We start from the raw sequence: 22,942 nt of genomic DNA on the forward strand, positions 1-22,942 counted from the left end.
TCTCTGCCTTTGTTTGACGCTTGGGCTATGAAGCTGCGCTACCAGGACCAGTTCCTCCCTGACTCCAGGCTCTGGCCCTCGGGGTATTGTGAGTGTTCACTGGGCTGGCAGAGGGGAGATGGGAATGGGAGGGAGATCAAGGCCCCAAGAGGTCCATACCAAGTCAGCAGCCTGTGCTAGCCTGGCTCAGGATTTAGCTTCGCCGCCCTTCTGCTTTTCCTCAGGGTCTCAGCTCTGGCCCTCAGAGTAGCTGCAGCAGGGGCTCCCCTCCCCCCAGCCAGGCCTCCTCTACCTCCTGCGGCGCTCCTCTTCAGAAATGCCCCCATCACATTGTCACCCTAATCCAGCCAAAGGACAGAAGAAAACAGAAAGCAAATAATCAGGATATGGGGGAGGAGGCACCTGAGCCCTTGTCCTGGACATCGAGGCACCCCGTGCATCTATCCCAGCAGAGCCCACAGGTTACTACATCTGCCCTAGGGCAGAATGAAAGGGCCAGAGGGGTCTAACGTGACAACAGCGTCCTCAGGACACCCTTCACGGGCTTTAAAGAGGATCCTTCACGCTGGAGGGGGGCATCGGCGACGCTCCGTGGGTGGGGTGCGTGGGCATCCGGACGCGGACGAGGTTAGGGTCGTCTCCATTCGGGACGACGAGGAGAGAGAGCTCGGGGAGGTCCCAGGTGGGGGAGGTCCGCAGAGGAGGGCTCAGGTAGCACAGGGTGCGGGACGCCAGAGGCTGCAGAGGGCCGGGATGCAGCCCGCGAGCGGGAGGCCGGCGGCGGGGAGCCTCCGCGCCCAGATGGGGGCTTTCCCGAGAGGCTGCGGTCCCCGCGGGCTTCGCAGTGGGGCCTCCGCCCGCAGCCGCGCGGGGCCGAGCAGGGCGCGGTCGCCGCGGCCCCTCCGCGCCGCACGCGCCCCCGAGCCCGCCAGGGGGCAGCGCGGCGCCCGGGGCAGGTGGCGGACGCTCGCGGGGGCGCTCGCCGTCCCCTGCTCCACCCGCCGGGGGGCCGGGCCCTGCGGCTCCCCCCGCGCAGTCCGGGGCGCGCCTGGGCATCCGGACATCCCCGGGGCCCGGGCAGTCGGGGCGCCGCGGCTGCAGACAGCCCCAGAGGCCCCGGGCCCCGGGCGCCCCCCCCCCCCCCCGCCGACCGCCCGCGCGCCCGGCCCCCCGCGCTCCGGGGCTGCCCGCCGCGCCGTCCGGCCCGCGGCGTGTTCGGGGCGGGGGCGGGGCGGGGCGGGGCGGGGCGGGGGCGGCCGCCGCAGGCCGGTGCGGGGAGCCGGGCGGCCGCGCCGCGTGCGCCGGGCAGAGGCGGCCCTGCGTGCCGTACGCCGCGTCCGGGGCGCGCCCGCCGCTATTCAGCTTCCCGGGCTCATTAGCAGTCTCGGTGCGCGGCTCGGCGCGGGCTCACAAAGAGCTGCGGCGGCGGCCCGGCGCTCGGCCTCGCGGACGGAGCCGGCGGCGGCGGGGCGGGGGCGCCCGGGCCAGGTGAGCGGGGCCGGGGCCGGGGCCGGGGCCGGGGGCGGGGGGACCGGGGGCCCGGGGCGCGGAGGCTGCGGCCCGAGCGCTGCCCCCGGCCGGGCGGCGCTGCGGGGTCCGGGGCGGGGGCGGGCGCGGCCAGGCCGAGCGGGAGGCTCGCGCATCCCGGCGAGGGGCGGCCGCGCGCGAAGGGGGCGCTGGCCGGGGGCGGGGGCGCTGCCCGCTCGGGTCCCGCCGGGCTGGCGGGGCGGCGAGTGCCTTCCGCGGCCCCCGTCCCCGTGCGGGGCAAGCGCCGAGTTTGGGGTCGCCTGTGGGTTCCCTGCCTCCCGGGAAGGCGCGTCCGGTCTTCGCCCCCTCCCACGTCCGTTCCTGACGAGCCCCGGAGAGACCGAGTCCTCAATGGAAGATGCCGCCCCCGGCCCTCCTGGCGGCCCGCTCGGAGCTGGGGGTGCGGGTGCCCGCGGCCCGCACCGCCTGGCCCGGCCTGGCCGGGCGCCCCTGGGAGGTCGGGCCCCGAGGTCCAGGCGCAGCGCGAGCCCCAGCCCCCAAGCTGGGCGGCGGGCCTCGGGGTGCCGGGGCTGGGGCCAGACGAGGGTCCGGAGGGCGCCCGCGGGGGCCGCCCTGGCTGAGCCTCGCCGCCGCGGGTGCAGGCAGAGATGGAGCCTGCTTGTCTGAACTTAGTATTTACTTGCAGAAGGAGGACTTAATTTTTCCCCCCAGATCTGTTGATTTACTGCCTGACCGGGGCCAGACTCCAGTCTGTGGTTAACAGCTCACAAATGGCCATGCAGTTGGTGGAGGCCCCCAGATCGGGACTTCCAGCACCTCTTCCTGTGGGCTCAGTTGTCCCTGGCCTCGTCAACCTCCGTCTTTCTTCCTGGGGTTCCCCCCTGCCTCTTTGAGAAACAGCAGCCGTTTTAGAAATAAAGACCTGAAAGCTTCGAGAGTAGAAGCAGCACTTTTCCTGAGGCGAACCTTCGAGGTTCTCTGTGATGTTGCTCGGTCCAGAGCTGCCAGGACGTCCTGCCCTGTGTCGTCGCTCCAGGGTGACCGTCTGTGCTGCTCGCATCTGCAGCCGGGGCCAGAGAGGGTCTCCCGAGTGAAGAACCACTGGGACATGGAAGCTGCCGGGATTCTGGGTGGTGTCCAGGGAGTTAGCAGACTAGGTGGGGCTTGCTGCTGCTCACCCTGCCGCGCTGGGAGCCTCTCCAGCGGATGCCACCAGCCCTGGTGGGGAGCCCCTTGGAGTGGTCTCCCGAGCTGTGTTGGTGGGGGGGGGGTGGCAATAGCGATGGGGCCCTGCCAGGGTCTTCTGTGGGAGCAGGGGTCTCCAGACCCCTCCTCATTGGGTCATTGGTTAGAGATCAGTGGTCGTGCCCCTCCCCCCAGCGGCCTGCCTTTCCATCTCCAGAGTACTGGCTTCTGTGCCTGGGAGAAGTGCAGGCTGAACCAGATGGTGTGTATGTGTGCGTGGTGAGAGAGAGAGAGAGAGAGAGTAGGCGCTATCAAGAGAGTGAAGCAGGCAATGGTCAACTTGTTACCCTTTCCCGCTCCCCATGGGTCTTTCCTCTGGCACCCAAGGTATGGCTCATTAACTTGTTTGCATAACTATCCCCTGAGTAGTTATAACTCCCTCCTTTGCCTTTTTAAAAATATAAAATATTAGTTTCACAGGAATAATTGGTGGGGATGGATTGTGAAATGGAGGTGCACAAATAATTCCATTTGCCAAGTAAGCTAAGAAATGCTGGATAAAAATAAAAGCTAATTGTAAAAGACACCAGTCACATCCCTGGAAGCTGAGAGGGAGCGCTAAAACACCTTGATTTTTCCTAGACTACAACTGAGGAACTCAGAGGAAAAACACATTGGACGGGGAGGTTAGCCTCAGGCTGGGCTTTGTTTGGATTGGGCGGCCATGTGCGCCTGTCTTGAGGGAGAGACACACAAGGCCTGGCTCCTTCTTGTCCTGGCTCCGCATGCTGGACCTGGTGACTCCACTGGTGAGGGCCTCTGGGGAAAGCACAGGCTGAACTCTTGGGGAGACCTTTATTGTCACCGAAGTCAGAGAGGGCTAGGGGCAGCTGTGTACAGAGGCCCTGAACATCTATATCCCCAGCTGGCCTCAAGGGCCTTCTGGAACAAGGGGCAGAAACCAGCATGCCTGCCTTGCAGCTTGGCCTTAGAGAGAAATGGAGAGAGTGAGAGAGAGAGAGCCTGAGGTGGTAGTAGGTCCCACGGTGCCTGGTGGCCATGAGGAATGGGGATGTTTGGGTCCTGACTGTCAAAGGGCTCAGTCCCCAGTATAGGTCCCATTTGATGATTGCTCACCAAAGCCAGCCCAGGTGTCTGTTGGTGTTTGGACCATGTGCCCACAGGGAGGATTCTGTGGCTCCATCCTCCCTCTGTGTCCCCCGCCCACCACCTGGGTTGGGTCCAGTTCAGGCCTCCGAGGAGGCTGCTGGCACAGGCTGAGTCAGCTGGCGTGGGCGGTCTTCCATCGCCTTTCCCAAACTCAGTTCATTCCCTCCCTGTCCTCTCTCGGGCACATGAGGGAGCCCAGGGAGGACAGTAACCACAAGCTCACAAGCCAGGCTCTATCCATGGGATTCACGGGTCCCCATTGTGCTTGGGAGTGCTACATGTGGGTAGGGTACCATTGCTATGTGAATCGGGATTTTGTGCTGGCTGTGGGGTTTTGTAAGTTGGGCTGTGGGGTTGCCTCTTGGAAGGTAGGGCCCAGCCTAGGTCTGGTGTTTCTTGCTTGAGCCCTCTGTGGCTTCCCAGTGCTCACTCCACACCCACATTCCTTGGTCTGGTTTTCTCAAGCTCCCTTCCTTGCGCCCAACCATGGTCCCTCCAGGCAGACAGGATCACTGCCCAGGCTTTCCATGGGTTGTTCCCATCCTGTCTCTGCCTGCCCCTTTGGCCTGGGGCCCTTGTGTCTGTCTTTGATGATCCCAGCTAAATATGGACTCTTTCCTTTTCATCGGCTGGTCCTCAGATTTGCCATGCGCATGTGTACCTCAGGGCCTTTGCACCTGCTGTTCCTGCTCCTTGGCGTGGCTTCCTCCAGATGTCCACCTGCCTCACTCCCTCACTTTCTTCAGTTCTCTGGTTCTGTGCCAGCTTCTTGACACCCCCCCCCCAGCATAAATGAATATCACTTCCCTCTTTTTTGTTCACCCTGCTTTATGTTTCTTCTTAGTACTTAATGTTCAACTTATTATTTATATACCTGTTTTTGTTTTTGTTTTTGTTTTTTTTAATTTTTATTTATTTATGATAGTCACAGAGAGAGAGAGAGAGAGAGAGGCAGAGACATAGGCAGAGGGAGAAGCAGGCTCCATGCACCGGGAGCCTGATGTGGGATTCGATCCCGGGTCTCCAGGATCGCGCCCTGGGCCAAAGACAAGCGCCAAACCGCTGCGCCACCCAGGGATCCCTATACCTGTTTTTTTTTTTTTTTAATTTATTGACTCTTACCACTCCAGTGTAAAACCTCATTCTCCTCTGTATTCCTGACAGCTAGAACAGTGCCAGGCACCTGCTAGACTAGACCCTCAGTGCTCCTCAGTGGATGCATGAATGAGTGAGACCCCAGGAGAGGCCTTCTTCCTTTCAGCCTGGCCCCCTAGCTCCTCCTTTTCCCAAGCCCCATGGCTGGAACTGAGCTGTATTCACATTTGTATTCACGGTTGGTTGGATCCTTCCTAGAAATCAGCACAGAACCTCGTGCACAGTGGGCAGACTGGAAAGAGCTGTGGGATTATACCGTGCAGGCGCATTTTCGTATAGGCTGGGAGACAGCAGGTTCGGGAAGGCAGTCCGGCCCAAAGAATGGGTGAATGTGGTTCTTCACAGAAGCTCCTTTTTGGATTTTTGGTTGTTTGGATAGTGGGCGGCCAGGCTGTCCCTGCTGCTGGGGCCAGTTCTGTGTCGTTTGCCTGGGACATTGAGGTGCTGGGAACGAGGCCCCCTCTCGCCCAGGTTCCCTTCTTCCTCCATCTGGATGTTTCTAAACTTGTCTTGTACCTTATGTCAGACCCGGCATCTCAAGGCTCCCAGCCGTTCTGCCCGCCCCGTGTTTGCCAGCCTTCCGCTTCCGAAGCCTCCCCCACCTGATTCTCTTGCCTGTGCTGTGCTCTTGCCCAGGGAAGATGCACCCATGTTATTAGGACGAAGGCAGCGTGAGGTTGGGAAGGACTGTGGGGTTTGGAGTAAGGAGAGCTCCATTCAAAGAACCTGGCTTTGCTACTCATCCCTGGGGCCTTGGCCAAGTCATTGGCCTTGGGAGTCTTTCTGCTTCTCTCATGCTTACCTTATATGTCTTGCCTGCAGTTGTCTTGGGGCACATTTGAATATATGTGTGTGTATATATATATATATTTTTTCTAGTATTGAAATAATGTGCACTATCGTTGCCATGCCTCAGGCTTTTTTGGCAGGGGGGCCTCTGTGGCTTCCAGGCCTGTTGTGGTTTTTGCCATTGTACTGAGAGCCTGAGGGGTCAGGTTGGGTAGTTTCCACTCCAGTCGTGTAAGAGAACGCAGTGTGGGGGCTTCATATTCTCAGGAGCTGTTCTCATATCAGGTGCTACATCTGTTGTTTTGTGTCTGAAGAATCAAAATCAAGAAGGAAAAAAAAAACATGTGGTTGAGTTTCTTGCATCTAATGACTGAGAAAATATTTTTATCCCATAGTGTTCTGAAAACCAAAGAGCCCAACATTTGAAGATGGTTTTTGATGGGGACACCAACCCAGTTAAACACACATTGGTGGGTGCTTCTGCTAGTTGAGTTCTGTTCCCCTGTGTTTGCCCTTTTAAATAATGTCCTGCTGAGCCCGAGACTCAGATCTGTTTTCTCATCTTGGCAACAAGGAGGCTGTGGACCAGGCGGCTGTGACTTGTCCAGGAGCACACTACAGGGCAGTGCTGGGATTCCGGCCTGAGTCGGAGAGAGCCTGAGGCCTGTGTTCCGCACCCCCGTCCCCATCCCACCTCGGCTTAGTTGGTATCATACTTATTTTTCACCTGGGTGGACATGAGTAGGATTGGTGACCACCTATGTGATCCACAGAGGGGTTAATTTTCAGCATATTGGGGATCCCTGGGTGGCTCAGTGGTTTGGTGCCTGCCTTTGGCCCAGGGCACAATCCTGGAGTCCCAGGATCGAGTCCCATGTCGGGCTCCTGGCATGGAGCCTGCTTCTCCCTCCTCCTGTGTCTCTGCCTCTCTCTCTCTCTCTCTCTCTCTCTCATAAATAAATAAATAAATCTTTTTTTTTTTTTTTTAAAAAGGAATTTTCAACATATGTGTCTAGAGAGTCTGATAGCCGGTGACCAGTGGACTTGAGCACTGGTTGGAGAGTAATGGATATGTCACGGATGACCTGGGAGCCCTTCACGGGGACAGTGAGAGGGTTGGGAGCACACCACCCCGCAAAACAGCTAGTATTCTTGGTGGGTCTGTAAAGGGAAATACACTTGGAGCTGGCACTTGGAGCTACCATGGATTCTTTGCTCCTCCTGTCCCAGGCATCAACTGTGCAGAGAGACACTTGGGTGTGAAATGCTCAGGCCTTAGTTCTCAACAAATTTGCATACGTAGATCATCAGGAGAACAGTATTTGTATTTAGAATTCACCATTGGGTTGTATAATATATACCTATTTTTGTATGTATAGGTGTGTGTAATATATCTGTATCTGTTTTTTTTATTTGATTGGTTTTATATTCCTGGAGTTGATTCCCTAGCAAGGCAGCTCTAAATAGGAATTTTTCTGAATTGTTGTATGCATCGTTAATTTAATAAAAAATATATAGTGTATTGTTTTTCCCAGTTGGTTTGATTATCGCTTGTCTTGGAAAAATCCATCGTTTCAATAACAGGAGACCCATTAACTGAGTGAACGCATGCATTTAGGGATGATGGATTTCTCTGGTCCCTCTGGCAGCAAGTGTGTGCATTGTTCAAATAAAACACAGTTTACATTTCTCCGTCTTTTGGTGCAATAAGTGAGCCATGTGCTCTAACATCTGTCCATATTATCCAGAGCTGGTGACAGCTGTCCTGGGTGGGGTGGAGTAGGAGTGGGGCCTGTGTTAGGAATCGGAAGCTCTAGAAAGCCCGGCTCTGCCTCCAAAACAGCCAGTGAATGCCACTGCTCAGAGTTTGACTTAGATCTTCCTAAAAGGGCACACGTAGGTCTGTTTCCTTCCTCACCAGCCACTGAGTTACAGTGAGTTATGAAGATGAAGTGAGATAAGATGTGGGCGAGCATTTTGTTACAATAGAGTTCTCATTTAACCTGATCATCAGAGGAGGGGGGAGGGAGAGAGAGAGAGAGAGAGAACTAGTTTCTTCCCAGCTTGCCCCATGGGCCTCAGACACCAGGCACACCTTGGATCCCTAGCTGGTGCTCTGCCTGGTAGCTGTGAAGGCTGGAAGATGACAGATGGATAATTGATCCTGATCAGGGGTCCCAGTGCTACCCACTTGGCCTGACTGCTAGATCACGGGCCCCCGAGGCAGGCCTTGGTCGTGTCGAGGGCTGTGTTCTCCAGGGAATGGTAGTGGGACAAGCCCGACCCTTGGCCCTTACTAGATGTGACTTTGTGTCCATGGACTGTGAAGATTCTGCTTGTGGCCTTTCTCTGTTCTTGGGATGCTGGAGAGGTACATGCCAACGTATGGTGATGGATGTGCCATCTGCCTTTGGTTCTTGTGGGGATGTCCCTGAGCTGTTTCTTGGGTTGGAAGCTCTGAGAGCAGCAGCCCCTCCAGACCAAGAACTCCTGACTGTCTCTCCTTTGGGCTTTAACAGATTTCGGCTTCTAAATTAATTGCATTTCATTAAGTAATGGTTTTCCTCTTGATCCCGGGCTACTCTGTGCTTAAATCAGCAGTGGTGACTGGTGCTGCTAGACTTGATGTGCTGCCCCCAGAGGCAGAGGCACCTCTGACTCACATCGACTTCATGTGGGGAACTGCCTTGGGGGCCCCTGGATGTGACAGCCTTCTCCCTGCCTGCTCGCTCTGGGAACCCCTGCCTTAACTCTCTGTATATGTTGCTCTTTTTATCTCTCCTGTAGGATGGATATGTACTAACACTTAAATAGCAGCCCCTTACTCTGCCTGTCATTCACCTCCTGGTCCCTTGATAAATGGGGCCTCTGTGGTATAGGCACTGCGGGCTGGCGCCTCCACTTTAGATATCCCAAGCCCTGGGGCACCTGGTGGCTCAGCGGTTGATTGTCTACCTTCAGCTCAGGTCGTGATCCTGGGGTCCTGGGATCGAGTTCCACATCGGGCTCCTTGCATGGAGCCTGCTTCTCCCTCTGCCTGTGCCTGTGCCTCTCTCTCTGTGTCTCTCAGGAATAAATAAATAAAATCTTTAAAAAAAAAGAAAAAGGTACCCCCAGCCCTTTGTTGGGAGCTGTATCCATCCACCCATTCCTTCATCTGCTCCACAGATAATGTCTGAACGCCTCTGTTCTACCTTTCCCCAGCCTTGTCTAGAGCCGGGTGAGGTCAGGAGAGAAGGAGCAGAGAGGGGCTGCTGCAGACTGTGGGATGTCGTCAGAGTCCCTGACTCTGGCTCTGGGGCCACCGCCCTCCTAGAGAAGCACAGACTGGCAGGTGTGAGAGCCCCAGCATGGGTGGGGGTGGTCATGGAGCCCATCCTGGAGGAATGGGCGGGTGTGCCTACCCCCCCTCCCCCCAGAATTCAGGCCAGAAGAAGCCTTCAGGCAGGAGGGCCAGCCTGGAGTGGGGCATGCAGGGAGGCAGAGTGTCTGTTTGGCAGCAGATACATGCCGTGTGAGGATCAGAGCTGGAGTTGGGGGAGGGGGTGTCCTGACCACCAGGGGCTTGGGCGGCCCTTGGGAGCCCTGGGGCGTCCTTGCTTGCGGTGGGCACACAGGGGATTGGATACAAATGACCTGCACTTTGCTGAGAGATCTTGAGGGCAGTGTTTTCCATAGGCAGGCTTCACCACCAGTTGGAACATGAGAGGCCCATTGAGGGCTCACGGAGAGGCCAGGGGAGGGGTGTATGGGGAGGCATATGAGGGGGTGTGGGAGCCCATGCATGGCTGAAGAAGGGCAGGGCCCCGCCTTGCACCCCTCAGAGCCATGTGGCTCCAGGGACTTGATTCCCTCCCGTCTCGTGTAGGAGGAGGCTGCCGCTGCCAAGACCCAGTCTTGCTGGCACGGATGTTTAATTTTACCCTTTAGAGATTTACAGGCTTTCTAGATTAAATTGCCACTATTCTTCTACAAAAACGACAAAATCCATGACAAACCATAAATCACGTTATTAATTTGCCTACATGGAGTTAACCTCTGCAGCTATTCTGACTTACTAGAAGGACAGTTGTGCAAACAGAGAAGCCCTATTTCCAGTTGCCAGAGAGCCCTGAAAGATAAGGGGCCCACAGGTCACAGAGGCAGGTGCCACCTCAGCCTGGTTGCCCTGCCCACCCTGCCTTCCACATGGCCATCTTTGCACTGCCTGGGAGGCCTGGTGGTCCTTGCGAGGGCTCCTGGTGGTGTCTTTCTGGTCCTCTATATCGAGGGGGGCTGACTCCTCATGCAGAGGTAGAGGGAACAGGGACGGGGTGGGGAGCTACAGCTGCTGGACAGATGTGCTGTGGCCAGGAAGCTGGGTTCCAGAGGCCTCTGCAGGCTGGTCAGCTCTGAAGAGATACTTAGATGCCTCCTGTCTGTGGCCCTGACTCCCCAGGGTGCCCACAACCCCATGTTCTCTCTTCCCCTTTCTAGGCTTGAATTGACTGCAGCGGCTGCTCATCCTCTGGGTTATGGTGGCTCAGAAACCATCTGTTATGGAGTGCCTTCCTTTTCAGAGAGTGGTCAGCCTGTTTTCTGCTTTGGCCCAGGGTAGGGGTGAGGAGCATTCCCTCCCACGAGGAGGCCCTCGGCCTGGCCCTTGTCACCACCTGCTGGCTGGGCTTGGGTGTTGGCTAACGCTTCCTTTATCACTTACTGTCAAGTGCCTGCCTCGTCTGGCTTGCTAGTTGTTGGGTCAGTTAGGCACTGTGATTTGTTGAGAGACAGCTTCATCTGATGAGGGGGTGGTGTATGCATGCTGACCTCTGTCACGGACCCCGCAGCCAGGAGGCAGGGAGGAGTGGTGAGGTGGCGTGGACAGGGGGGTCTCAGGGCTCACTCTCCTGCTGGTTTGATCAAGCACCTAATTCCACACAGCAGTTCACTTCGATGGATTCCCAGAGCTGCTTTCTTCCTTCTCCATGATAGAGAAGTCAGCCGGTGCTGTATTTACTATCTGATGCTTCATAGCAGAAATCAAGTGGTTGTGTCGGTGGTGTGGCAGCCTGTCCATGCTCGTGCATGGTATCCACAGTGAGGAGTAAAAGAGTGCCTTGCTTGAGGGACTGGCTATCACTGCCTTCAGAGCCAGAAGAGAACTGTAAAATCCACACTTATTTGTACAAGTACAAATAGGGTTTACTTTCTTAACGGCCATCCTTAGGTGAAACTAGCTTTGGTTTCAGGGAAGTAAATGGAGACAATAAGTCATCAATTTGGTTTATTTTTTAAATCTCACCTACCCCAGTTCCCGAGAGTGGTCCTCAGGCTCTCACGTGCATTCCTTACGGAACTGGCCACGCTGACAGAGACCTGGAGTCCACGATGAGTGTTTGTTGTCCAGAATTAATGTCAGCTGATCATTTGGACACAGTGGGACCTCACATCTCGGGCCCTGATGCTAAAAACTTTTACCCCCTCCATACACATGTGCTTAGTATATTTTAACAAATTACTCATCTTAAAATAATGTGCTATGTTATTAATAAGAAAAAGGCAGGCAACTGAGTAGGGAAAGGAGACAAAAGATACTTCACCTGAAACAGGTCCAATAAACCTATGAAAAGATGCTTGACTCCATTAGTCATCAGGGAGATACGGAATATATGATAAACGTGTGCATTAGTCAGGGTCCTCCAGAGAAACAGAATCAATAGGGTAGGGATGTGCGTGCGTGTGTGTGTGTGTGTGTGTGTGTGTGTGTGTTTATTATGAAGAATTGGCTCATGTGATTGTGGAGGCTGAGAAGCCCCATGATCTGCAATCGGAGCCCCCAGTAAAGCTGGTGGTATAATCCAGTCTGAATCTAAAAGCCTGAGAACCAGGAGAGCCAGTGGTGTGAACCTCAGTCCAAAGGTGGGAAAGAAATGAGCTGTCCCAGGAGACAGGACTAAAGGAGTGAATTCCACCTTCCTCTATCTTTCATTTTTGTTCAGGCCCTCCATGGATTGGATGATGTCCACCCACGTTGGGGAAGACAGTCTGCTTTACTGAGTCCACTGTCTCAGATGCTGATCTCATCCAGAAACACCTCCCTCCCTCCCTGACCAACATATACACCTAGAGACACTGTTCAGTCTGGGCACCCTGTGGCCTTGTCAGTGTGACACGTCAAGCTAACCATCATTATGTGATATCAGTACACACCTACCAGAATGGCTGAAGTTAACAATATAGCAGGTGTTGGGAGGATGTGGAGCAGCTGGAATTGTTGCTATTGATTGGGGCATAAGTTTGTACAGCAGGTTTGGGAAGCTGTTACCAACTGAAGCAAAAAATACATATATACCTTCTGACCAGGAATGCCCCTCTGAATGCAGCTGCATGCAATGTACGTAGTGCACATGGCCACTGGGCTGATAGGTGGCTCCAAAAGAAATCAGGTCCTAATTGCTGGAACCCATGAATGTAACTTATACGGTAACCTCTCTTTGATTAAGGATTTTGAGATGAGATAATCCTGGGTCTTCTGGTGGGCCCTAATACTGGCACAAGGGTGGTGGTTGTTGTTGTTGTTCTTCTTCTCCTTCTTTTCTTCTTCTCCTTCTTTTCTTCTCCTTCTTCTTCCTCTTCTTCTTCTTCTTCTTCTTCTTCTTCTTCTTCTTCTTCAAGATTTTATTTATTTATTCATGAGAGACAGAGAGAGGCAGAGACACAGGCAGAGGGAGAAGCAGGCTCCCTGCATGGAGCCCAATGCGGGACTCAATCCCTGGACCCTGGGATCACGCCCTGAGCTGAAGGCAGATGTTCAGCCTCTAAGCCACCCAGGTGTCAAGGGTCCTTCTAAGAGAGAGGTAGGGGGAGGTTTGGGCAGAGGAGGAGGCTGTGGAACCATTGAGGCAGAAACTGGAGCAGTGTGGCCACGTGTCAAGGAATGCTGACAGCCCCCAAAAAGTGGGAGAGGAGAGGAATGAGTTCTCCCCTAAAGCCCCTGGAGGGAGCGCGGCCCTGCTAATGCCTTGAATTCAGCCCAGGGAAACTGCCTTCAGCTTTCAACCTTCAGCCTTCAGCCTACAACCACAAGGGAATAAATGTGTGTTTTAAGTCACCCAGTTTTGTAGTGATTTGTTATAGCGGCAGCAGGATGCTAATACAGCCATTATGAGGCATGCGCAAGAGTGGTGGTCATTTCCAAACTGCAGACAGCCCACATACATCAACAGCAGACTCGCCCAGCAGGCTGGGGTTGCCATAGAGCAACCTGAGAGCAGACCTTCTATGAGTGTGTGCAACTGTATGGATGAGTCTTGCCATATACTGTTGAGTGAAAAACACCCCGGGCCCTAGAGTCCATTGATAGGAAGGTCAATAGGGAACTTTTATCTGCGGGACTGGAAGTCAGGTTGACCTTGGGAAGTGGTGATTGGAGAGAGCATAGTAGGGCCGGGCCAGGCTTTTGGAGGTGTTTAATCTGGGTTGTGGTTTGCATAGGTGAGTTCGAATTCCTGATACAAAACTTTTCAGTACATCTACTTCAATACAAGCTGAAAAAAAAAAAAAAGTAGTACATCATCTTGAAGTTTTCAAGAAGAACTTTCAATAGACTGACTCATGTCTTATTTTACTGCTGGAACAATAATATCAAAATCAAGATTGCATTTAATGTGACATAATGAAATTTTACCATTCCAACAAGTGCTTATTAATATTTAGACTCAAGCTGTATTTTTTTAAAGATTTTATTTATGTATTCATGAGAGGTGCAGAAAGAGGCAGAGACACTGGCAGAGAGAGAAGCAGGCTCCGTGCAGGGAGCCCACATGGGACTCAGTAGTGGGTCTCCAGGATCATGCACTGGGCTGAAGCTAGGTGCCCAACCGCTCAGCCACCCAGGCATCCCGAACATGTTGTCAAACTGTTATTTTCTAAATACGGTTTCATTTCTAAATGAAATCAGAGAATGTATACCCAAGTGAGATGCTAAGATCTGTACACATGTAATTGATAATGGATAAGTTATCTAGATGAAGTGAGTTTTTATTCCTGCATGTGAAGGGAGCTGTGCTTTTAAAACTGGACACAAACAACCTGAGTATGTTGGGATCACATGCTGTTTACTTTTAGGTGAGTGAGAAGGAAACCAAAGAGCTTTAGAAAGCAAGAGTGGAGGGAAAGGCTATGTATGAACTCTGGGTCAGCCCAGAAATCTGGGTGGAGGTCCCGTGATGTTGTCTGTCCATACAACCCTCCAGGCCACCTTTCACATCACACAGAGGCTCCCAGAGATCTTAGTTTTGCATGATGCATAGAGCTTTGCTCTATGTGCAACTCCCAGAGTCTTTGCACACATGTCTCCCTGGCCTGCTTTTCCTACCCCTTCCACCTGAGAGTTCTTTCTCATTCCTTCCAATCCTATTTGGGCAGCCTCTCTGCTGTGCTGATGCTCACGTTGAGACAACTAGCCCTGTCTCAGTGGTCTTTTCCATGGTTGCTCTTTAGAGATACACGGGAGGCAGGTGGTGACACAAGGCAGGTGTCACTCTACAGCCCTGGTGGAGGTTCCATGTGTGTCCCTGGCTTCATTCTGGTTAACTGTCAGCCTTGACCTGGTGCAGGGAAGGCATGGTGGCTTCTTCCACATGGTCTCAGGGCCAGAAGGGATTTCCAAGTGGTATGCCCAGGTAGGGGGCAGGGGAAGTTCTGTTGGAGTCTGTGGGGCCCCAAGCCCATTGGGAGCCAGCCTGGCACAGCTGTGAGAGCATATCTGCTTGTTGTGGGGGCATCACAGAGATTTTAGGAGCAGGTTCTGTGTATGTGGCGGTGTAGTTCAGAAGTCTAGAAGCTTGGATTCTCAGAGCCCCCAGCGAGCACTCTGTAGTTGTGTTTCCTTCATGCCGGGTGTGGAAGCTTTGTTTATGAAGCTGGTGAGGGAGCTGGGTGGCCCTGAACCCAGAACCTTCACACCCTCATGTCCCCGTCCCCTCTTTCCTGGACTAGATGGAACTTTTAACTATTTCTTCCTTTGTCTCAGTGCTGCAGCTGAGACATGTTCTCAGCAAAGAGGCCTCCCTAGTATCCCTGGCTAAAACGCATCTCCCCTGCTCCCCTCTTGGCATTCACCATCACCTGGCCTCATACTATAAGTTTGTTGTCCTGCTGCATGGAGACTCCCTAAAGATGGGGGCGCTCCAGTGTGGGGGCAGTGTGGGGGTGGGGTGGATGGAGTTGGCCGTGGGCCTGGGCCAGCATCAGCTTTTGCCCTAGGCAGTTAGCTAGGGAGGTGGACTCTTGCCAGAAGCACGCCCTGCCCGTGTCGGCTTGCGGATGACTCTTGGTGGCCTAGCCACCCTGAGGACCTTGGCACAGCTCCGGGGTGAGCATTTATGTGTGCGTTGTGCAAAGCATCATTCTGGGTCCTGGCACACACACACAAAGGAAACAGTGTGGTGAAGACCGGACCCTGCCCTCAGGGGGCTTTGGATTTGATGAGTTTGTTGGAAGGGGACAGGTCATCGTCAACGGATATAAGAATCTTTATTCTTATATAAAAGGGATCTCCTGCAGGGTGAGACAGCAGGGCAAAGATGCACGCCTGAATGAGGTGGTCATTCTGATGGTGGCTAATAAAAATCAGAGGGTGCTAAGGGGGCGTGTACGGCCTGATCCCCAAGAGTAGACTATACTGGGTGATGTCCTTCCAGAGAGCACAGATGGAAAGGGAACAGTAACTTGGCAGTGGAGAAACCTGACAATCACTGCCTTGGCTAGGTGGTCAAGGTTAACACCAACAGTGATGAGTCATGTTGAGTGTCTGTGCCCTTGATAGGACGTGATGGAAATGGCACCTTACCTCTGTGGTCTGTCTCCCCCAAACCCATGACTTCAATATAATCATAAGGAAAATGGTAAATTCCAGTACGTTCTATAAAATACCTGCCTGGCAGTCCTTAACGCTGATGAATCAATAGTCTCATAAAAAACGGAGACGCTCTCACAGCCAAGAGGAACCTAAGGAGGAATGATGACAAACTGTAGTGTGTCCAGGTTGGGATCCTGGAACAGAAGAAAGACATTAGAGAAAAGCTAAGGGAGTATCAGTAAAGTGTGGACTTTAGCAGCAGTGTGTTGATGCTGGTTCATTAACTGTAACAAATGTAGGACATTAACATTAGATGTTAATCTTACGTTAACAGGAAACGGGATGTAGGGGTCTATGGAAAATCTGCCGTCTGCTCAGATTTTCTGTGTGTCTCATACTGTTCTAGAAAGCGAAGTCTGAGCCTCGCTGTTGCTCCTCATGCAGCTCCAGACCCCCTTGACTTTGTGATGCCTGATGGCCCTCCTTCTTTACTATCTGCTGGAAAACTGGAGGAAAGTTCAGTTAAAAATCTGGAATATATATTTTTATGTGCTTCACATTTCTGGGTGCTTGAAAATAACAAGTTTTTCAGGTGTGGTCTGCCCAGGTGCTGGGGACCACCCCCAGGTGAGCTGAGCCCAGCCAGGATACTCATGGGCTGGACAGCAGAGCTTCCTTCTCATGTGTGCAGAAAAAGAAAGCATTGACACCAAAGCTTCAATATCCTGAGCTCCACATGGACTCCCCTGATCAGCCCCTGGGTCACTTACAGCTAGTGACCAGAGGCCGTTTCGTAGGGGTTAGCATTTGTCACAAAAGGCATCGCAGACCAAAGCTGATGTGTGTGCCATTGAGGGTTCATTGAGGAGGCACAAGGGAGCCAAGTGTCTGTGGGCTGAGCTGGTGCTAAGGCTTTATGGCCAACCCTAAGTAGGTGGTAGGAATGGCTTTGTTCCCATAGGAAGGGCTGGCTGGCTGCTGAACCCCTGGGTTTTGGGTAATTTTGTAGTCTTTAACGTATATAAGCACAACTTCCTATACTTTTTGGAGGAGGCACAGCAGAAAGCGAAAGGTGGAGCCCCACAAGGGAGGGAGAAACCTGATTAGGATCCCTGCTGCCCTGTAAATGGGTGCCCAGCAAGGGTGCCTGTGGTTTGTGCAGAACTGGAGAAGCCTGCCTGGGGCTCAGCCCACTTGCCGAAGCCCAGCGCAGCTTCCAGCTCCTCCACTTGTAGCCGGAGATGACACCTGCTTTGCAAGATGGCATGAGTCATGAATGAGAAGATGCGCGCTCCGAGTCACTGTGGGATCTGGCGCTTGAGTCCCTGCAGGATCAGGAGGCCCTTGGTGGGGGACCGGTGAGGCTTGGTGCTGTGGCTGGTGGTGGGAAGGGTACCTACACCGCTGGGGACCTCGCGTAAGTAATGGCCCCTCACAGGTCCCCCAGCCAGTTAGAGGAAATGATTCCTGCAGGTCTTATAACTCCTCTGGATTTTATGGCAAAATCAAGTTGAACCACATGAACCTGTTATTTTTGTTAAGTCAGAAGTGGCCAAATGCAGGCGGTTTCCTATGGTTCAGTTCAATAGTGCTAAAGCCATTTTTGGCAATATAGAATACTTTTTATCTTAAAAATGTTATTTTTAGTTATTCCGCACCTACAGATTCACTGTGTTAGAAAGTAGATAAGCAGACAGAAGAAACTGAAATGCTCAGGTCTCCCTGCCAGGGGACCATGGTTCGGGTGGGCATCTTCCTGGCTGGCTGCTTGGGCATGGTGCATGGCTGCCCACACGTGTTCTCCTTTGTGTCAGGATCCCCTTCCCTGGCCGTTGGGCCTTTGCATGGCATCCATTGATCTGGGCCCCCAGGCTTGGACATCAGAGTTGTTGAGAATGTTTTTCTGCTGTGAATGATGCTGTAATAAATATTCTTGCAGCTTCTTTTCCATTATTATTATTATTATTATTTTGGCAGATACCATGTTTCTCTCCTTACAAGAATTTCTGGTAGAATTGCTGGACCACACATGAAAGCTTCACACTGACCACCAGAAAGGTTCAATGCCCACTGGCAGCGAGAAAGAGAGGGGGCTGCCTTCCCTCCCTCCCGTCTGCCCATCCTCTCCCCTTCCTATCTCCTTCTCATCCAGTCCTTCCCCCTCCCTCTCCCTCCCTCTTATTCCTTCCTTCTCTCTTTCTCCCTCCTCCTCCTTTCCCTCCCCCCATTTGATGGCACCCCATGGCGCAGCAGCCCTTCAGATAGGATAGCATTCTAGCTGCCCCCCACTCCCCAGTGTCTTACAACACACAGGCTCCCTGTGGCCCATCTTCCAGGGTTTGATTTCGGTGTTTTGAGAGGAAACCAATAACGTGTAGGGGAGCCTGTATGGAGAGTTTCAGAGACTTCCCAGTGACATGCCCGCGGCCAGTCAGGGTGGGGTGATGGTTCAGGTGTGGTACCATTTCTTCCAGGGAGCCATCCCTTTCCTGATGGCCCCAAGCCCCGCACCATGCTGGCGGCACTGGGGTGCTGACCTCATGGGCCAGACCCCAACCCTGGGCTCACAAGCTATTATTATTTTTAAAGTATCTTATTTTTCTGGTGATCTGGCAAGTGGAGCGATACCAAGCCCTCTCTTCCTGAACTGCCTGAGCCTGCCCTGCTGCATGTCAGTCAGATGGCTGGTTGCCACTGTGGGACACTTGGCCTGGTGTCCTGTCCTGGAGCCATTGGCTGCCCTGAGAAGCCAAGGAAAGGCTGCTGAATCCTGGGGCCCCAGGAGGATCTTTGTCCTCCTTTTGCAGAAGCAATTGACTTGTGGATTCGCTCTGTTGAGCTGGAAGGAAGAATTTTTAAATTTCCTCTGGTTGAAGAACCTAAAATGGGGCAATCTGTATCAGTTTCCTCAAATTGGACTTTTAAGCAAGTTCTTAGGAAAATGGACTATTTTCTCCGTGTGGGAGCAAATTCTTTGGGAACCTTCCATAATGAATTATAAGTACTTGTTTATTTCTCAAACACTGAGAATCTTGAAAACCAGGAGCTGCTGGATCAAGACCTGGGAGGCGGTACTCCCCCACCCCGAGGAGGGGAGGGCTGGAGAAGCCTCCCTTTCTCTGCCCCAGTTCCTGTCTCCCCAGGGCAGCAGCATTGTTGGCCACCAGGGGTAAACACTCCTCCTGCCACCTCCTGGAGATCCTGAAGACATCAAAAAGGATGCAGTACTGGGGTGATCCTGAACTTTTTTGGGGGTCACATAGTGTCTGGTGGAATGCAGAATTTGCATGTAGTTTCATTAGCTAATGGCTAAAGAGCTAATAGTTAAATAGATATGACATCTCTGTTTTTAAGATAGTGCTTTCTAACAGTAATCTTGTATCTCTAGAGGAAGAGAGACATTCTTCTGGCAACAGAGTTTGGGGTTGAGATGGATCCTGGCCTCCTTTGCAAGGAAGGTGTCTGACATACTCTAGATCTGGGATTCCTTCCTTTGCCGTTGGTTTTGCCTGGGTACATTTTTTTTTTTTTACTTAATTTTAATTTCTGGTTATAAAGCTAATATGCATTCATTATAAAGACTCAAGCTTTAGAGAAATACGTAATGTAGAAAATAAAAGTCACCCCGCCTCCTGCTCCACCCCCTGCAAGGACAAGCATTGTTAAAGTTTGGTGCAGATTCCTCCTAAGTTTTTTTTTTTTTTTTAATTTTTTATTTATTTATGTATGATAGTCACAGAGAGAGAGAGAGGCAGAGACACAGGCAGAGGGAGAAGCAGGCTCCATGCACCGGGAGCCCAATGTGGGATTCGATCCCGGGTCTCCAGGATCGTGCCCTGGGCCAAAGGCAGGCGCCAAACCGCTGCACCACCCAGGGATCCCCCTCCTAAGTTTTTGTTGTTGTTGTTGTTGATTTGTTTAGAGAAATGTTTTACTTACATTTTACACAAGTACATGTATGTTTAATATTTTTCAGTAAACTGAGATTATATTATCAATATGATTTGTACTTAGATCTCTTCCCCCTAGCAATGCATTTTAGACATTGTGGCTTATCAGTTGTGCATAGTAACATTATTCTAACATTATATAGTACTTGACTGCTTACTTATTTTTAAAAAGATTTATTTATTTATTAGAGACAGAGTGTGTGCAGGGAGGAGAAGAGGGGAAGGGAGAGAGAACCTTTAGCCAACTCCTTGCTGAGCATGGAGCCTGATGTGGAGCTCGATCCTACAACCCTGAGATCATGACCTGAGCAGAAACCAGGAGTCGGACGCTTAACCAACTGAGCCACCCAGGGGCTCCTTGACTCTTTACTTATTGATGAACTTCTGGGTCGTTTCCATTGCCCATACATTGGTTACACTAGAATGTAGAATCTCACACATATATCCTTGTACATGCATGGGGATATCTTTGTAGTGTGGGTTCCAGAAGCAGACTTTCGGGGCCAGATGGTTTGAGCATTTCCAGCATGACTAGATATCACCAAGGTGCTCTCTGGAGCAGTCTTGGCCATTTTTTTTTTAATTTAAATTTTTAATTTTTAAAATATTTTATTTGAGAGAGTGAAAGAGAGACCATGGGTGGGGCCAAGTAGGGGGAGGGGGCAGAGGGGGGAGGGAGAAGCAGATCCCCTCCCTGAACAGGGAACTTGATGCGGAACTCAATCCCAGGACCCTTGGGATCATGACCTGAGCCAAAGGCAAACACTTAACTGACCAAGCCACCCAGGCGACCCAGTCCTGAGCATTTTAAAGGATGCTAGTTGTGTGGGACAACTGTTTCCCCATGTCCTCATCAATAGATGATGTCTTCATTGTTTTGCTTGGTCATATGGGCATAAAGTTATCACTTATATAAACTTATGAACAAAAACAAGCTTCCCCCTCCGTGCTTCATGGTAATCTGAATTGCTTCTCTTCATTTTCTTTTTTGCATCCTTGCCTGCACTTCTGTTGACTTTTCATTTTTTTCTTTCTGGATTTATAGGCATTCTTCCTACAGGAGGGTCATTTCCCCTTTGCTCTCTACGTTTGCAATATTGTCTCCCCAGTGTCTTTTATTCTTCACCTTCATTTAAAGGCATCCTTGATGGCACAAAAATGTGGAAATTTTATGTTGTCAAATCTATCAAGCTTTTCTGTGATAGCTCCTGAATTTCATTTTAGTTAGAGAATGGAGTTCTCCTCCCTAAGTGTATATACTTACCTCCTATATAGATTTTCTTCCAATATTGATAGTTCAGATTTTTTGACATTTATTTTTTATTCATCTGGAATTTATTTTTAGGTATGGAGTGAGGTGGAGATGGAAGTTTTTTCATATGCACATACAGTCTTCTGACAAGATCTATTAATAGACCATCGTCATCTCTGTTTTGGGGTGCATGTTTGTCATGTGTGAAGTTGCTGCTGTGTCCTGGATATTGGGGCTGTCCTGTATCTCTGGATTGCCTGTTCTGATTTATTGGTGTATTCTTCTGCCGACAACTGTTTAAGTTACTGTGGCTGGGGCACCTGGGTGGCTCAGTGGTTGAGCCAAGTTGTGATCCCAGGGTCCTGGGATCAAGTCCCACATCATCTCCCCATGAGGAGCCTGCTTTTCCCTCTGCCTATGTCTCTGCCTCTCTGTGTTTCTCATGAATAAATACATTTTTTAAAATACTAAAAAAAAAGTTACTGTGACTTGTTGTTATGCTTTGTTGCCTTAAAGGGCCACTGCCTGTTCATTGATTCTCCTTTTTCCATGTTTTTCTAACCTTCCTTATACATTTCTTTGACTAGATAAACTTTAGAATAAGCCAAGTTCATCCCAAAATCTGATGGGATTTTGATTGGGATTGCTCTAGAGGTTTATTTGAGGGAGAAGAGATGTCTTTGTATTTTCTTCTCATCTGGATATTTGGGTTTATTCAGAAGGCCTTTTATATCCTTAACTCGTGTTTCATTGCTTTGTTCCTATACATTTGATAAGTTTCCTGTTAGATGTATTCATAGGTATTTCCTGGCCCCTGTGGCCATGTCAGTGGGGTTATTCCCCACTCCCTGGCCTCATTCCCCAGCTATTATGGCTGGTATACAGGAAAGCTGTTGACTTATGAATAGCTGGCCTGTCTGCCCACCTGGTTTAATTCTGTCAGTTAGCTTACATAGTTGGTTAGTTCTTTCTCTTGGATTTTCTCATTGGGGGATCATTTGCCAATGTTGACCCCTCCTTCCGGATAGATGCCTTTTTATTACTGGCTCATTGTTGTGGGCGGGGGGGGGGGGGGGGCTTGATTAGGCAGCTCTGTGAGCACCTGGGGTCTCATGACCCCCTCAGGACCACCGTCTGCTTCATGTTGTGGGGTCAGCCCTTTCACGGGGCCCACATGGGTTCGCAACCCCTCAGGCCACTTGCTCTGCCCTGAAGTGGGGGCAAGCTGATGGGCGATGTTGTGGGCTCCCATGCCAGCCTGGCATCTGCTCCCCTCCAGAATTGGTGGGGCTCCCCAGGCAATAGTGGTGGCCCTGTGTGTGCACAGGTTAAGGGGTTGGGAGGTGGGGTGGGAAGTGTAGGATACAGCCTGGGTTCTTGAAGCTCCGTTTTGCAGGTAGTGGGCCAGCATATGTGAGTCAGAGGCTGGGGGATCCCAGTGAGGTGGCTCCCAGCAGGGGAGCATGGGCACTGGTCAAGCCTGAACCAAGGAATACCCTATCCCAACTGTGCCAAGAGGTGGTATCTATGTCACAGAATTCCCACACAGACCCTCAGGGAAGGCCCTGGAATTTGTGGTGATGGTCACTCAGTGTCATCCTTAGGAAGTGAGTCCAGGCGGTGGGGATCTGGGAGGATGGATACTGCGAGGGGGTAGAGGGGATGAGTTGACTGCAGGATTCCCCTTGATCAAATCCCTTTGCTCAAGCCATTAAACAAAAACATTGCTTCCTCTTGTTTACACTGTAGCCTGGGCTCTGGGGCATCACATTGTCCATTTCTGGATGCTTCTTTCTGACAAATGGTAGAGCTGCTTTTGCAAGTTAAGATTCCTAGTTTCTTTTGCACATCATGGAATTTTTGCATTATTTTACCCTATTTTCATGTAGAACGTTCCTTGAGGGTACCATAGCTATCAGTAGTTGTTCATGATATGTTTGGGATGTTATTTCCTCCTTCTCTGAGGTAAACCTAGTGCCTCTAGGAGGTGGTGCTGGTGCTCTTTGCACTTTGCACTTTGGAGGTTCGTGGGCACTGTGCCAGGTTAAGCCTAGAGGGGACTGAGCTGCAGGGTGCACGGGGTGACCCATGCTGCCCTCTGGTGGAGGGCCA

General features: G+C 51.9%; 1 protein-coding gene across 2 annotated transcripts in view; it reads left to right on the plus strand.

Annotated features, from left to right (window-relative positions):
* Positions 1 to 1,249: 1,249 nt before the first annotated feature.
* APBA2 (amyloid beta precursor protein binding family A member 2) overlaps positions 1,250 to 22,942 on the plus strand; it is a 246,621-nt gene continuing 224,928 nt past the window's right edge. Inside the window, exon 1 of one of the 2 annotated variants that reach the window (XM_072737070.1) lies at positions 1,250 to 1,488. The gene's annotated coding sequence lies outside the window, so the exon portion shown is untranslated. The remainder of the gene's footprint in view (positions 1,489 to 22,942) is intronic. The other variant, XM_072737071.1, reaches the window with a different exon arrangement.

The sequence above is a fragment of the Vulpes vulpes genome, chromosome 14 (genome assembly GCF_048418805.1).
Source record: "Vulpes vulpes isolate BD-2025 chromosome 14, VulVul3, whole genome shotgun sequence".
NCBI lineage: Eukaryota > Metazoa > Chordata > Mammalia > Carnivora > Canidae > Vulpes > Vulpes vulpes.